This window comes from Eumetopias jubatus, unplaced genomic scaffold, assembly GCF_037043125.1.
Source record: "Eumetopias jubatus isolate StellerSeaLion01/CBP00866 unplaced genomic scaffold, mEumJub1_p1.0 scaffold_11, whole genome shotgun sequence".
NCBI lineage: Eukaryota > Metazoa > Chordata > Mammalia > Carnivora > Otariidae > Eumetopias > Eumetopias jubatus.
In genome coordinates, this window is record NW_028274817.1 from 28,361,547 (window position 1) to 28,377,107 (window position 15,561).

General features: G+C 38.6%; 1 long non-coding RNA gene, 1 other non-coding gene and 1 pseudogene across 2 annotated transcripts in view; 1 reads left to right on the plus strand and 2 right to left on the minus strand.

Moving 5' to 3' along the window:
- The window catches only part of LOC148162987 (uncharacterized), a 65,876-nt gene that overhangs the window by 20,617 nt on the left and 29,698 nt on the right, over positions 1-15,561 (minus strand). The gene's annotated exons all lie outside the window — the stretch shown is intronic.
- LOC114196979 (ragulator complex protein LAMTOR3 pseudogene) lies at positions 10,980-11,731 on the plus strand (annotated as a pseudogene).
- LOC114197017 (U6 spliceosomal RNA) lies at positions 12,855-12,961 on the minus strand. Its single transcript, XR_003606845.1, has one exon. It is a non-coding gene; the product is annotated as a U6 spliceosomal RNA (small nuclear RNA).

A 15,561-nucleotide genomic window follows, 5' to 3' on the forward strand; every position in this document is an offset into this window, starting at 1 on the left:
ACTTGAAAAGAATGTGTATTCCGCTGCTTTTGGATGGAATGTTCTGTATGTATCTATTAAGTCTGTCTGGTCTAATGCATCATTTGAAGCGACTGTTTCCTTACTGAATTTCTGTCTGGATGATCTATCCATTGATATAAGTGGGGCATGAAAGTCACCTATTATTACTGTCAAGTCTCCCTTTATGTCTGTTAATATTTGCTTTATATATTTAGGTACTCCTATGTTGGGTGCATAGATGTTTACAACTGTTACATCTTCTTGTTGAACTGATCCCTTTATCATTATGTAATACCCTTGTCTCTCAATACACTCCTTCTTTTAAAGCTTATTTTGTCTGATGTAAGTATTGCCACCCCAGCTTTTTTGTTTCCATTCTCATGAAATATCTTTTTATCCCTTCACTTTCATTCTGTTGGTGTCTTTAGGTCTGAAGTGAGTCACTTGTAGGCAGCATATAGATGGGTCTTGTTTTTTCTACGCATTCAGTTACCCTATGTCTTTTGATTAGAACATGTAGTCTATTTACATTTAAAGTAATTATTGATAAGTATGTACTTATTTTGATTTTGTTAATTGTTTTCTGGTTATTTTGCAGTTCTTCTATGTTCCTTTCTTGCTCTCTCGTCTTGTGGTGTGATGACCTTCTTTAGTGCTATGCCTGGATTCCTTTTGTGCATCTGTTAATAGGTTTCTGGTGACTATGAGGTTGGTATATAACATCCTATGTGTACAGCAGTCCTAGTTGATTGTTGCCTAAGTGTGAACACATTCTAAAAGCACTACATTTTTACCCCATCCACATTTTATGAAAATGATGTCATATTTTACATCATATTATTTTGTGTATCCCTTAACTAACTTTTTTTGTAAATTTATTTGTAATCAATAAGGAGATCATGGGGAATAACTTCCAAAGCTGTGACTCCTATTTCTTGACTTACTTTCATAGATATAATTGATTTCACTACATTTGTTTTAACCTTCATACTAGCTTTATAAATGATTGATCTGGGCGCTGGGTGGCTCAGTCAGTTAAGCGACTGCCTTCGGCTCAGGTCATGATCCTGGAGTCCCAGGATCGAGTCCCGTGTCAGGCTCCCTGCTCGGCAGGGAGTCTGCTTCTCCCTCTGCCTGCCACTCTCCCTGCTTGTGCTCTCTCTCTTCTCTATCTGACAAATAAATAAAATCTTAAAAAAAAAAAAAAAAGAAAGAGAGTGATGGGGAGCCTGACTGGTTCAGGTGGTTAAGCGGCCAACTCTTGATTTCAGCTCAGGTCTTGAGATCAAGCCCTGCATCAAGCTCTGCACTCAGCGTGGAGTCTGCTTGGGATTCTGTCTTTCTCCCTCTCCCTCTGCTCCTCTTCTCCTCCTCTCTCTAAAAAAATATAATTTTAAATATAAAAATAAATAAGCTGCTTACAAGTGTAAATTTATCTCCACACTGCTTTCACTGCAGCTCATATTTTCCATATGGCGTGTTTACTTTTTCATTTGTATCAAGATATTTTCTAATTTCCTTTGTATTTTTAAAATTTGACCCATCATTTATTTAAGTATGTGTTTTTTATTTTCCACATGTAGGGGCCCAGGGCAGGCCACCCCAATATGTGCCTCTTTGGCAGGAAGATTATTTTGAGCTGAAAATAATCAATGCCCAAAGGACTCAGGAAGAAAATTTGACCTTCCCCCTAACTGTCTCAAAGAATATAGAGGACTTCTTCCAGAAAGAGAGTGATCAATATAGATATCTATATTATAATATGACATGGTAGACAGGGAAGAACCAACAAGACCTGTTTGATCAAAGTCCTTTCTGTGATCCATTATTTCTAGATGGTTTAGCAAACACTTATTACCAAACATTACTCTTTTTCATCTTCCTGTGAATTGCTTTCCTTCCCTTTCAAGTACCAGACCCCATTCCCTTCTCCTTAGTTCTGGGACATATTTACCTCACTTTGCCCAACTATCTGGAATCTCATGTCTGTGTGGATTCCCTGTACATTTGTAATTAAATCTGATTTTGTCCCTTTAATATGTTTCATGACAACTTAATTGTTAGACCAGCTAGAAGACCCTTAAAGAGTAAATTTTTTCTTCCCCAACAGTTGCCATACTTGGCAGGATAAACTTCCACTGGATATTTGCTCCAAAAATTCTACAGGTCCTTGGGCATCTGACATACAGCCAGGAGAAGGTAAGATTTCTCACCATGTCAGCCTCCTGGAATCTCTGTCTATGGAATCTAGTGAAGCAAGAGTGATAAAAGCCTTTTATATATATATTTAGATTAGCAGGAAAGAATATCTGTGGAACTAGTTCCTTGGGCTTAGGGACTCAGTAAATTTGGTAGAGTAGTGATCCATTTCTTTCCAGAGATGGTCTTTGTTTTACTTTGTCTTTGTCTGTTGTATCATTTGTCATAAGGAGGGAAAACGATAGGGTAGGAATACAAGCATAGACCCTAATAAGCCTGCTGTTCAAGGCAAGCTCACAGACTGATGAGTGCACATTTCTCATCAGACCAGTGTCACTTAAGACAAACTTTGATGTGGGTTAATGAAGCACAGGAGGTAAAGCCTGTTGCTAATGGACACCTTGAAAGCCAAAGCCACAAAATTAGTGGGCGTGGGTAAAGCACTTAAAAGCTGTTAGAGCACTTCCTACCTAACTCAAAGACTCCTTTATTGGGAAGGGGGGGCTTGAGACTGGCACCTGAGAACATTCTCCATTCTGACACCGTGAAAGACTGCTATATTGGAATAAATTAACCACCTGTACAACAAAGGCCTTTGCTTTCTTAGACCATCTTTGGGAAGTGAACTTTCTGAACCTTGTTTGGGCTGCCCTTTTTTTTTTTTTACACTGTCTTTGGGTATGCCTCTTATGTCCATAGTTAAGCCTTAAAAAGGCTTACTGGTTTAAATCACTATTAAGATTAATAGATCTGGGGCGCCTGGGTGGCTCAGTCAGTTGGGCGTCTGCCTTCGGCTCAGGTCATGATCCTGGGGTCCTGGGATCGAGCCCCACGTTGGGCTCCTTGCTCAGCGGGGAGCCTGCTTGTGCCCTGCCTGCTGCTCCCCCTGCTTGTGCTTGCTCTCTCCCTCGCTCGCTCTCTCTCTCTGACAAATAAATAAATAAAATCTTTATTTAAAAAAAATCAATAGATTCTACTTGTCAATGGCCATACAATGGATCTTTTAATTTGGTTATATTTGAAAGAAAAAAAATTAAAGAGTGCTCTCAACTGTCTTATTAGTATAACAGCTGGCCTTAGGGACTCCTTTGACAAGATGAAAGAAAACAGATTAGACTTAAAATAAAAATTAATGTCTATATCCAACGTAAATCCCCTTCTTCAATTCCAGCCCCATCTTCCTATTTTAACTTCCCCTCCCCTGCAAAATTTAGATGGCTACCAGCCTAATGTTGAGACCCAAAGTATACAGGCTGCTCATGTAAATGCTAAAAGCCAGAAATGAATTGAACAAAAGCCCCTGAGACTAGCAGTAAGGCTCATTTTGCTCCTATCTTCTAGGGCTCTGTAGTCAATCTCTGCCAGCTTCAGGCATTCCTATGCAACATCCCTTGCAGACACATCATAGACCCCCACCAAAAATAAATTTCATGTCCTCTGGATAGCAGCAGACCCTTTAAATTATAAAGCCCTTTAACCTCTCCTTTGAGAAGATTTTACCAAATTTAGAGAGTTTAATAAAATTGAATTTAAATAGATTTTTTTTCCAAAAATTTAGAGACAAATTAGATTAGTGGCCATTCACAACCACCCACCCCACACCGTCACAAAGGAACAAAATTTCTCTTAGGTCATCCTACAAGTGATCAGCTAAAGGCCAATATTCAGGGGCTAATAGAAGCCGAAGTTGAATCGCATACTCAGAAAGGTTTTTGTTAAAATGCTTTATACAGACATTACAAAAGCATAAATCTTCTAATTCCCATTTAGTTAACAATCTCCCTGGTGGAAGCAACTTTAAAGAAGCAGGTCAATCTCCAGATAGTCAGGCGGTAATCCAGTTCTTTGGGGGAATTAGAAACAACTGTCTTTATCTTGCAAATCTATACAAAACCAGAAATGCAACTCTAGAAACAAATCAAAACACACCTATCTTTACCAACCCCCAAACCCCACCTATTCCTCTCAAAATACTTGTAGATATTATAAAGATATTATATTAGAATATTAGACCAAATTGTTTGGCACTTAAGAAAACAGAAAGAAAATAATTCCTGGGATCGAGTCCCACATCGGGCTCCCAGCTCAGCAGGGAGCCTTCTTCTCCCTCAGACCCTCTCCCCTCTCATGCTGTTTCTCTCTCTCTCAAATAAATAAATAAATAAATAAATAAATAAAATCTTTAAAAAAAAGAAAACAGAAAGAAAATGTTAAATACCAATTACCTTGAAACTCTCAGAAAAAAATCTGCATTCTTTCTCTTTCCGCTGAAATTATAAATCTTATCATGATTTTGAAATGCAAACACAGCCCAGAATCACCGGAGACTGAAGAATAGAGCAGAGGGAGAGGACTTCTAAAAATTAAAACTTCAAAAAAAGGCTCCTGTGTCCACATTTTAGCACTTCTGATAACAGGCAAATATGCCCCCAAAAAACACCACCTTAGAGAAAACGCAGGTACTTTCTCAGGGCCTTTGTGATGTACATTTTCTCCCCCTCCCCATCTTCTCTAGGACCTAAGAGCCATTCTTTCAAATGCAAACTTAAGGGAGAAGTTTTTCAGCAGAAGTAAAGAAAGATGCTTGGAAATTGGGCCTGTAATGTCATCTCCAAAGATACTAGTACTGGGGTGACTAGGTGGCTCTGTTGGTTAAGCGTTTGCCTTCCGCTCAGGGCTCAGGTCATGATCCCAGGGATCAAGCCCTGCATCGGGGTCTCTGCTCAGCGGGCAGCCTGCTTCTCCCTCTCCCTCTGCCTGCCGCTCTGTCCACTTGTGCTTTCTCTCTCTCTGTCAAATAAATAAAATCTTAAAAAAGAGACAAAGATACTAGTACAAACAAAAGCTATAATATCTTTGTATATTGTATATACCGTTTATGTTGTCTACACACACACACAGTAAATGTGAGATATCTTTCTACCTCCCAATGATATTGCTAAAATTAATTTGTAAAAGAACTTTAATTGACTTCTAGAAAATTACATGCTTATATAAATTTAGTATTCATAAAAATTCCCAACAATAAAATAAAGACAATCCAAATGAATTTCAGGTTCACATGATCTTGGAAAATATTCAGTATTTTTTTAAAGATTTATTATTTATTTGACCGAGAGAAATAGCACAAGCAGGGGGAGCGGGAGAGGGAGAAGCAGGCTTCCCGCGGAGCAGAGAGTCCTATGCGGGGCTCAATCCCAGGACCCCGGGACCATGACCTGAGCCGAAGGCAGACGCTTAATGACTGAGCCACCCAGGCGTCCTGGAAAATATTAAGTATTAAAGCTAATTTAATGTTGTTGGTTTAATTAAAATAGACGTCTTTTTTTAAATTTTATTTATTTATTTGACAGAGAGAGACTCAGCAAGAGAGGGAACACAAGCAGAGGGAGTGGGAGAGGGAGAAGCAGGCCTCCCACCGAGCAGGAAGTCTGATGTGGGGCTCGATCCCAGGACCCTGAGACCATGACCTGAGCCGAAGGCAGACGCTTAACAACTGAGCCACCCAGGTGCCCCAAAAATAGACATGTCTTTATGATGTGGGAAGTAAAGGGAAAAGAAAAAAATTAAGTTTCCTTAACTCCTACAGCCCACTGACAAGTCCTTGAAGCAGGGAGACCTTCTTCTAGGAACTAAACTGCCTCAACGTTGATGGTTTCCTAAGGGCAAAAGGCAATCTTAGCCCGCCTCCCAGTATCCTGAGTCTACTTTAACATACAAAAATTTCTTTGGACACTTCCTTTATCTCTACCCCCCAAGATATATGTTTGTAATCATCCCCTAAGCATATGGCCCACTGAGATACATCTGAAGGGTCTCACGATTAGGGTTTTACTAGACGTAGTAAATGACCTCTTCCTAAAGATAGCTGGCCCCCTCAAGGTCCTGGAAACCTTGCTTCCAAAATTCTTTCAGAATTAAGCTATCCCTAACCCCCTACCAACTTGAAAGTATGCAGTCAGCCACTTCTCATGACCCCAGTGCACATCTTTCTGCCGACAGGTCCCATCCCAGTGATTTAATAAAACCAACTTTTTGCACCAAAAAAGTCTCAAGAATTCTTTCTTGGCCATCAGCTCCAAACCCCAACCATTTCCTATATCATTTAGAGTTATTAGCATTAAATATAAAACCTTTATTCTGCCTGGGTTTATTTAAAATCAAAATAATCCATGTTACCTCTGTTAAAAAATTTCTCAGCAATAAATAACTAAAAAAATAATGGTTGACTTTGTCTGATGTCTAATGGAGTTTTTGTGGGCAATCTAAACATGTGTTAAGAACAAGTAAATTGGAAAAGGTGTAAATTAAAAAAAAGGTTTGTAGGTAAACTTTTTAAATGTTTGCTCAGATCATTTTGGTAACCTGAAACCTTAAACTTTTGCTTTTAGGTTAAGTGAGGTGTTAAGTTAAATTCATTAAATATCTACATTATTTCCAAATAAGATAAAATAATAAAACATTAATTACTGAGCATAGATTTATCTACTTTTGTCTTTCCAATTAAAGAGAAAGTAAAGATAAATTTGGGACTATTAGTAAATATTCTTCATGCTTTATTGAAAGGTTGTACTATAAAGAAGCATATGTTTCTAGAAATCATGAAATGTATTCATAATTTGCCAATCTAAAGAATGCTGCTATTAACAGACAATTCACATTTGCTTACTACTTTGTTTTCACTAGGACTAAAGGTTTCTAAGAGTTAAGAATTCCAATTAACATGTGGTTAAAGCTACTAAAAAAAATAAGGGAGACAACTCCATTTGAAAAAAAAGTAAGATGTACGTTTTCAGTAAAAGAAGGTATGAGGAATGGAAATGCATTTTATTGAGTGAAAATAAAGTAATTTTTTTCCTAAAGAGAGGTTGGGGAAGAGGAAAAACAGCACAAAATCTCAATGTAAAAAAGAAAGTTGTAGGGGCACCTGGGTGGCTCAGTCGGTTGAGCATCTGACTCTTGATTTCGGCTGGGGTCATGATCTCAGGGCCCTGGGATCAAGCCCTGAGTCAGGTTCTGCACTCAGCACAGAGTCCTTGAGATTCTCTCTTTTTCCCCTGCCCCTCCCCCTACTCACACACCCGCACTCTCTCTCCCAAATAAATAGATAAAATCTTAAAAAAAAAAAAAAAGTTGTAGAAGGTTTATGAAAAAGGAATCTTTGGGGGTCACCTGGCTGGCTCAGTTGGTCTCGGCTTGGGTCTTAAACTCAGGATGGTGGGTTCGAGTGCCATGTTGAGCTCCACTCTGGGTGTGGAGCCTACTTAAAAAAAAAAAGGAATCTTTGGAAAGTAATCTTATACACGATCAGGACTAGCTAAAATTGGAATAAATTTAATTAAATAAAATGAGCTTTAATATCAAAAGTACACTGATACAAAATTATGATTTGGTTTTTCTCTGTTAAAACAATGTTTTAGTACAGTATTGGCCTACTTTTTAAAAATCATTTATTTATTTTTTAGAGAGAGACAGAGTACACACATGCAAGTGGGGTAAAGGCCAGAGGGACAGAATCTTCAAGCAGATTCCCTGTTGAGCATGGAGCTGGAGACAGGGTTCTATCTCACGACCCATGAGATGAGGACCTGAGCCGAAACCAAGAGTCAGATGCTTAACTGACTCTGCCACCCAGGCACCCTACACTTTCTTTTCAAGTGCACACAAAACATTCCCCAGAACAGATCACATATTAGGCTACACAACAAGTGTCAACAAATTCAAAAATATCAAAGTCATACCATGCATCTTTTCTGACCATCGCACCATGAAACTAGAAATGAACAAGAAAAAATCTGGAAAGAGCACAAATACATAGAGGTTAAATAACATGCTACTAAACAATGAATGGCTCAGCCAACAAATCAAATTTGAAATTTAAAAAATTATATGGAAATAAATGAAAATGAAAACAATAGCCAAAAATCTTTGGAATGCAGCAAAAGCAGTTCTAAGAGGGAACTTTATACCAATGCAGGCCTACCTCAAGAAGCAAGAAAAATCTCTAATAAATAATATAATCTAAAGGAGCTAAGAAATAAACAAAACCTAAAACCAACAGAAGAAAGGAAATAATAAAGATCAGAGCAGAAATAAACGATATAGAAACTAACAAGACAATAAAACAGATCACTGAAACCAAGAGCTACTTCTTTGAAAGATCAACAAAATTTATAAACTTCTAGCCAGATTCATCAAAAAAAAAAAAGGACCCAAGTTAAAAAAAAAATCAGAAATAGGGGCGCTTGGGTGGCTCAGTTGGTTGAGCCTCTGCCTTCAGCTCAGGTCATAATCCCAGGGTCCTGGGATTAAGGCCCACATCAGGCTCCGTGCTCAGCAGGGAGCATGATTTTCTCTCTGCCTCTGCTGCTCCCCCTGCTTGTGCTCTCTCACTCGCTCTCTGTCAAATAAATAAATAAAATCTTTTAAATAAATAAATAAATAAAAATTTTTTAAAAATCAGAAATAAAAAAAGGAGAAATAACTGACACCACAGAAATACACAGGATTGTAAGAGAATATTATGAAAAATTATATGCCAAATAAATTGGACAACCTAGAAGAAATGGATAAATCCCTAGAAACACATAAACTACCAAAACTGAAGCAGGAAGAATTAGAAAATTTGAACAGAGGGCGCCTGGGTGGCTCAGTCGTTAAGCATCTGCCTTCAGCTCAGGTCATGATCCCAGGGTCCTGGGATCGAGTCCCACATCAGGCTCCCTGCTCAGTGGGAAACCTGCTTCTCCCTCTCCCACTCCCCCTGCTTGTGTTACTGCTCTTGCTGTGTCTCTCTGTGTCAAATAAATAAATAAAATCTTTAAAAAAAAAGAAAATTTGAACAGAGTGATTGCCAGCAATGAAATTTAATCAGTAATCAAAAAACTCCCTATATATATAATAGTTCAGGACCAGACAGCTTCATAGGCAAATTCTATCAGACTACCTGGGGCACCTGGGTGGTACAGTCAGTCGAGTGTCCAACTCTTGGTTTTGGCTTAGGTAGTAATCCCAGGGTTGTAGAATTGAGCCCCATGTCAGGCTCCATGCTCAGCATGGAGTCCACTTAAGATTCTCTCTCCCTCTCCCTCTGCCCTTCCCGCTCCCCTCTAAAATAAATAATTAAGAAAAAAGAAGAGTTAATACCTATTCTTTTCAAACTACTCCAAAAAATAGGAGGACAACTTCCAAATTCATTCTATAAGGCCAGTATCACCCTGATACCAAAACTAGAAAATATACCACAAAAAAGAGAACTACAGGCCAATATCTCTGATAAACATAGATGTAAAAATATTAAATGAATAACTAGCAAACTGAAACCAACAATACATTAAAAAAATCATCCACCATGATCAAGTGGGATTTATTGCCAGGATGCAAGGGTGGTTCAATGATTGCAAATACATCAATGTGATACATCACATCAAGAAGAGAAAGGATGGGGTGCCTGTGTGGCTCAGTTGGTTAAGCGTCTGCCTTTGGCTTAGGTCATGATCCCAGGGTCCTGGGATCAAGCCCCACATCGAGCTCCCTGCTCTGCAGGGAACCTGCTTCTCCTTCTCCCTCTGCCTCCCACTCCCCCGCTTGTGCTCTCTTGCTCTCTCTGTCAAATAAATAAATAAAATCTTTTTAAAAAAAAAACAGAATATGCCCAGTAAAATTTTTTTTTAAAAAAGAAGAGAAAGGATAAATACCATATAACCATCTCAATAGACACAGAAAATAGGATCGGACAAAGTACAACATCCTTCAGGAAAATGCAAATCAAAACCACAATGAGATATCACCTCACCTGTCAGAATGGCTAAAATCAAAAACACAAGAAACAATAGGTACCGGCGAGCACTTGGGAGAAAAAGGAACCCACTTGCGCTGTTGGTGGGAATGCAAACTGGTGCAGCCAGTGTGCAAAACAGTATGGAGATTCCTCAAAAATTTAAAAATAGAACTACCCTACGATCCAGCAGTTGCACTACTGGGTATTTACCTGAAAAATACAAAACCACTAATTCAAAGGGATACATGCACCCCTATGTCTATAGTAGCATTTTTTACAATTGCCAAATTATGGAAAGTAGCTCAAGTGTCCACTGATAGATGAATGGATGAAAAATGTGGTATATATACAACGGAATATTACTCATTCATAAAAAAGAATGAAATCTTGCCATTTGCAACAATATGGATGGAGCTAGAGAGTATAATACTAAGTAAAATAAGTCGGAAGAATACAAATATATAATTTCAGTCATATGTGGAATTTAAGAAACAAAACAAATAAGGAAAGGAAAAAAATAAAAAGGCAAACCAAGAAACAGACTGTTAACTACAGAGAACAAACTGATGGTACCGGAGGGGAAGTGGGGGAGGGGTGATGGGTGAAATAAATAGATGATGGGGATTATGGAGTACACCTGTCCTGATAAGCACTGGGTGATGTATGGGATTATTGAATCACTATATTGTACACCGAAAACTAATATGACACTCTATGTTAACTATACTGGAATTGAAATTAAACACTTAATTTAAAAAATTACTACAGGAACGCCTGTGTGGCTCAGTCAAGTGTCTGCCTTTAGCTCAGGTCATGATCCTGAGGTCCTGGGACTGAGTCCCAAATCGGGGTCCCTGCTCAGCTGGGAGACTGCTTCTCCCTCTGCCTGCCGCTCCTCCTGTTTGTGTGCTCTCTCTCTCTGACAAATAAATAAAAAAAAATAATAATAAAATAAAATAAAATAAAATAAAATAAAAATAAAATAAAATAAAATAAAAAATTACTACATGTTGAAGGGCTCCATGCTATTGTTGCATCAGTTAGAGATGGCGTACTTGTTATTAAAGTAGCCAATGACAATCGTCCAAAGCTTTCTTTGATACCCAGTTTCTTATCTACTTTGCCCTTGCAACAGACCAAGAGAGCAAACTTGAACTTTCAAAAAATGAAAATATCATCTGTTAATGGGGCACCTGGGTGGCTTAGTCAGTTAAGCAACTGACTCTTGATTTTGACTCAGGTCATGATCTAAGGGTCCTGACATCAAGCCCCAAATCAGGCTCTGTGCTGAGTGTGAGCCTGCTTGAGATTCTTTCTCTCCCTCTGCCCCTACCCCCGCTCATGCACACTCTCTCAAAAAAAATTAAAAATTAAAAAAATTTTTAGGGGCACCTGGGTGGCTCAGTCGTTAAGCATCTGCCTTCGGCTCAGGTCGAGATCCCAGGGTCCTGGGATTGAGCCCCACATCCAGGCTCCCTGCTCCGTGGGAAGCCTGCTTCTCCCTCCCCCATTCCCCTGCTTGTGTTCCCTCTCTCGCTGTGTCTCTCTCTGTCAAATAAATAAAATCTTTAAAAAAAAATTTTTTTTAAATATCATCTGTTACCATAACAGCTACCAGGTGGTTCAACTGAATCGTTTACCTCTGGTGATGAGTCTCATGGGCAGCAGCAATGCGAATACCAGACTATCAGCCTAGAAAAGGAACTTGCTCAATTATTTGAAGAACTGAAACATGTTGTGGAAGTTTCTTAATCTGGCAGTCATTTTGATGTACACCTTATGTTCTTTATAGCAGACACAATATCAATTTAACAATCTTTAGACCACAACAACGCTTGTATCCATGTACTCGAAAAAGGGCCCCTTTTCCCACCTTACACTAAAGAAAGAGCCTGGGTGTCTGGGTGGCTCAGTTGGTTAAGTGACTGACTCTTGATTTCAGCTCTGGTCGTGATTTCAGGGTCCTGGGATCGAACCCCACATAGGGCTCCATGCTCAGCACGGAGGCTGCTTGAGGATTCTCTACCTCTCCCTCTGCCCCTCCCCCCTGTCATGCACTCTAAATAAATAAATAAGTAAATAGAAGGAGCCTATGGATATAATTTATGGACAGACGATTGTTATCTTTTCTTGAGTAGGGTTTTTTTTTACTTAATGTGAGATCTGGGGATACCAAAGAAATGCTTCAATACATTACAGCTCCCATGGAGCTAGTCCTATCACCAAATACGGATGAAATTCTATTCAGTAAGAATCAAAATGGTATTTTGATCCACTTAAGCCTTTAAGTGGTCCATATTATACAATATACCCAGGCCTGTAGAATGAAGCAGACCTTTTTTATTGTGAATAATAATGAGGACATATTTTTCTTTATATTGTTTTATTTCTTTGCATTGACTGTGAGGGAGATAAAATGGCTTAGAAAAAGTAATAAAATCAGTATGATCACTAACTTTTCTATGTATGTATTATTTTGCAATATAGATGAATATTACTAATTGATTTGATTCTCCTCAGAGTGCTTCTCTTTACTGAAAATGATAGCTAAAGGTTTTTTCCCTCCACTCTACTCTTTTTTCTATATTTATTTTGTATAAATTTTTTATTATGTTATGTCACCATACAGTACATCATTAGTTTTTGATGTAGTGTTCCATGATTCATTGTTTGCGTATAACACCCAGTGCTCCATGCAATATGTGCCCTCCTTAATACCCATCACTGGGCTCACCCATCCCCCCCAACCCCCTCCCCTCTAAAACCCTCAGTTTGATTCCCGGAGTCCATAGTCTCTCATGGTTCATCTCCCCCTCTGATTCCACCCCCCTTCATTTTTCCCTTCCTTCTCCTAATGTCCTCCATGCTATTCCTAAAAAATATGGAACACTTCAAGAATTTCCATGTCATCCTTCCACAGGAGCCATGCTAATTTTCTCTGTATCCTTCCAATTTTAGTATATGTGCTGCCGAAGCGAGCACTACTCTTTTTTTTAAGATTTTATTTATTTATTGGTCAGAGAGAGAGAGCACAAGCAGAGGGAGCAGCATGCAGAGGGAGAAGCGGGCTCCCCGCTGAGCAAGGAGCCTGATGAGGGACTCGATCCCAGGACCCTGGGATCATGACCTGAGCCAAAGGCAGACGCTTAACCAACTAAGCCACCTAGGCGTCCCTCTCCACTCTACTTTCTATAATCAATCAGTGTTTTAATGTTTGTATGTTCTTTTTTTTTTAAAGATTTATTTATTTATTTGACACAGCGAGAGAGGGAACACATGCAGCGGGAGTGGGAGAGGGAGAAGCAGACTCCCCGCTGAGCAGGGAGCCCAATGCAGGGCTAGATCCCAGGACCCTGGGACCACGACCTGAGCCAAAGGCAGAAGCTTAACGACTGAGCCACCCAGGCGCCCCAATGTTTGTATGTTCTTTAAAAGATTTAGAAGTGATTCATTATTGAATTGTTTCCAATATTGGTATATACGCAAACATGGTAGTACAGCCGTTATTTTCATACAAAAATATAAACAGTATTTTTTAAAGGAAAATAAAAGAGCACATAAGGGGGTCTGGGGGTTGGGCAAAACGTTTGAGAAAAATTAAGAGGTATAAGTTTCTACTTGTAAAATGGGTAAGTCACAAGGATTAAAGGTACAGCATGGAGAATATAGTCAATAATATTATAATAACTTTGTATGGTGATAGATGGTAACTACATTACTATGGTGAGCACTTAGTAATATACAGAATTGTCAAATCACTAGGTTATAGGCCTGAAACTAATATAATATTATGTATATAAAAAAAGACTATGAAGAAGCCAAAACATCAACAAAACCCAGCATATTACTGGACATTTTAAGGTATAACCTGTCAATCTGTCTTTTAATAAACATGAATACCATACATTTATTATGCTTTATAAAATAATTGCTTTCTTTTAAAAAAAAAAGCACATAAGGAAGAAATTCCATCACTCTTATTAGGAATATTTAGTAACACAGATACTGACAGACTATGAGGAAAAGTACTAGTATGTAAAATAATCTCCAGAGTAGGAAGAAACCTAGACCTTTTTGCTCTTAATAGCACCAATCCACACCCTAACAATGATGATTACTTTAACCCTTTTGATCCTGGTAAATTTTAACTTACTAAAAACTAGACCTATGAAAATAGACAAAACTACAACAAATGAAAATATGGAACCAATCAGAATCACTGACTAGTTTATACTAGGCAAGAAATGACAAAAATTAGAATGGAATTCCAACAAACTGATTTTAACACAGAAACCCAGTGGCTACTACATTTATAGTCCAAAAGAGGACACAACCTGATCCTCACAGGAGCAGAAACTGTGAAACTCAGACCCATTACCACTGATGCTAAATTTAATGAACACCTTAGAGCATTTGGAAAAAAGTATATTGATATACAAAGATCTCTGACTGGACAGCAGCAACCTGGAGATTAATATGGCCTATACCTAATACATTACCCCATAAAACATCTCAATGAAAAACAGCAGGGGAAGCTACTAATGTAATGAGATTAGGACTATTAACTATGACTTATGATAGGGGACAGACACCCTCACTACTACACACAGTAGCAAGAGAATCAAGTTATTTATTTTTTTTAAGATTTCATTTATTTATTTGACACAGAGAGACACAATGAGAGAGGGAACACAAGCAGGGGGAGTGGGAGATCATGACCCAAACCGAAGGCAGACACTCAATCACTGAGCCACCCAGGCGCCGCGCAAGAGAATCAATTTAAAAGGTCATTCTAACAGCTGCACCTCCACAGGATAGAACAGCACTATTTACAGTATTTGAAGGTGCTAAAAATACAGGAGAACTTTAATCCAAATAAGAACCCCAGAAACTATTTACAGCGGCAGAAAGATGGAAACACCCATTTTGGGGGGGAAATAGACCAATAGAAAATAAACCAACATGTAGACCCATGAATCCATTTATTGTAAATACTACCCCATTATAAAACCTAGTCCCATAAATAGACATGCCACTGATAGGTGAAACGCAGAAAGCCCCATGAGCCCCATACAGGGACTCCATCTCTTTGCCCAAGTCAGAGACAATTATCCCTGTTACAGTGCCCATATCTATAAAACGCCTTTTATAAATAAAAATATTACATATACTACTATGCTGTTAGATACAGGATCCCAAATAACAATGATACAAGGATAACCCCCTAATTTAGAAAACTTCACCAATCAAAGAGACTAAGTGAAGGATTAGGAGGAAAATTAATCCCATGGACATGGGTACATACAGTCTTAACTAATGATATACCACCCATGAGGACAAATGCCTTGTAGGGCCCAATTTAGAAAACATTCTTGAAATAGATGTAATAATACAAGATGTAAACAACAAAGATATAACCATTCCACAGAATACCTTAGCTATACCAAAATGAACTGCAATTAAACTGCCCACCCCATTTATTTATTTTTATTTTTATTTATTTATTTGAGAGTGAGAGAGAGAGCACAAGCGGGGGGAGCAGCAGGCAGAGGGAGAAGCAGGCTCCCTGCTGAGCAGGGGGC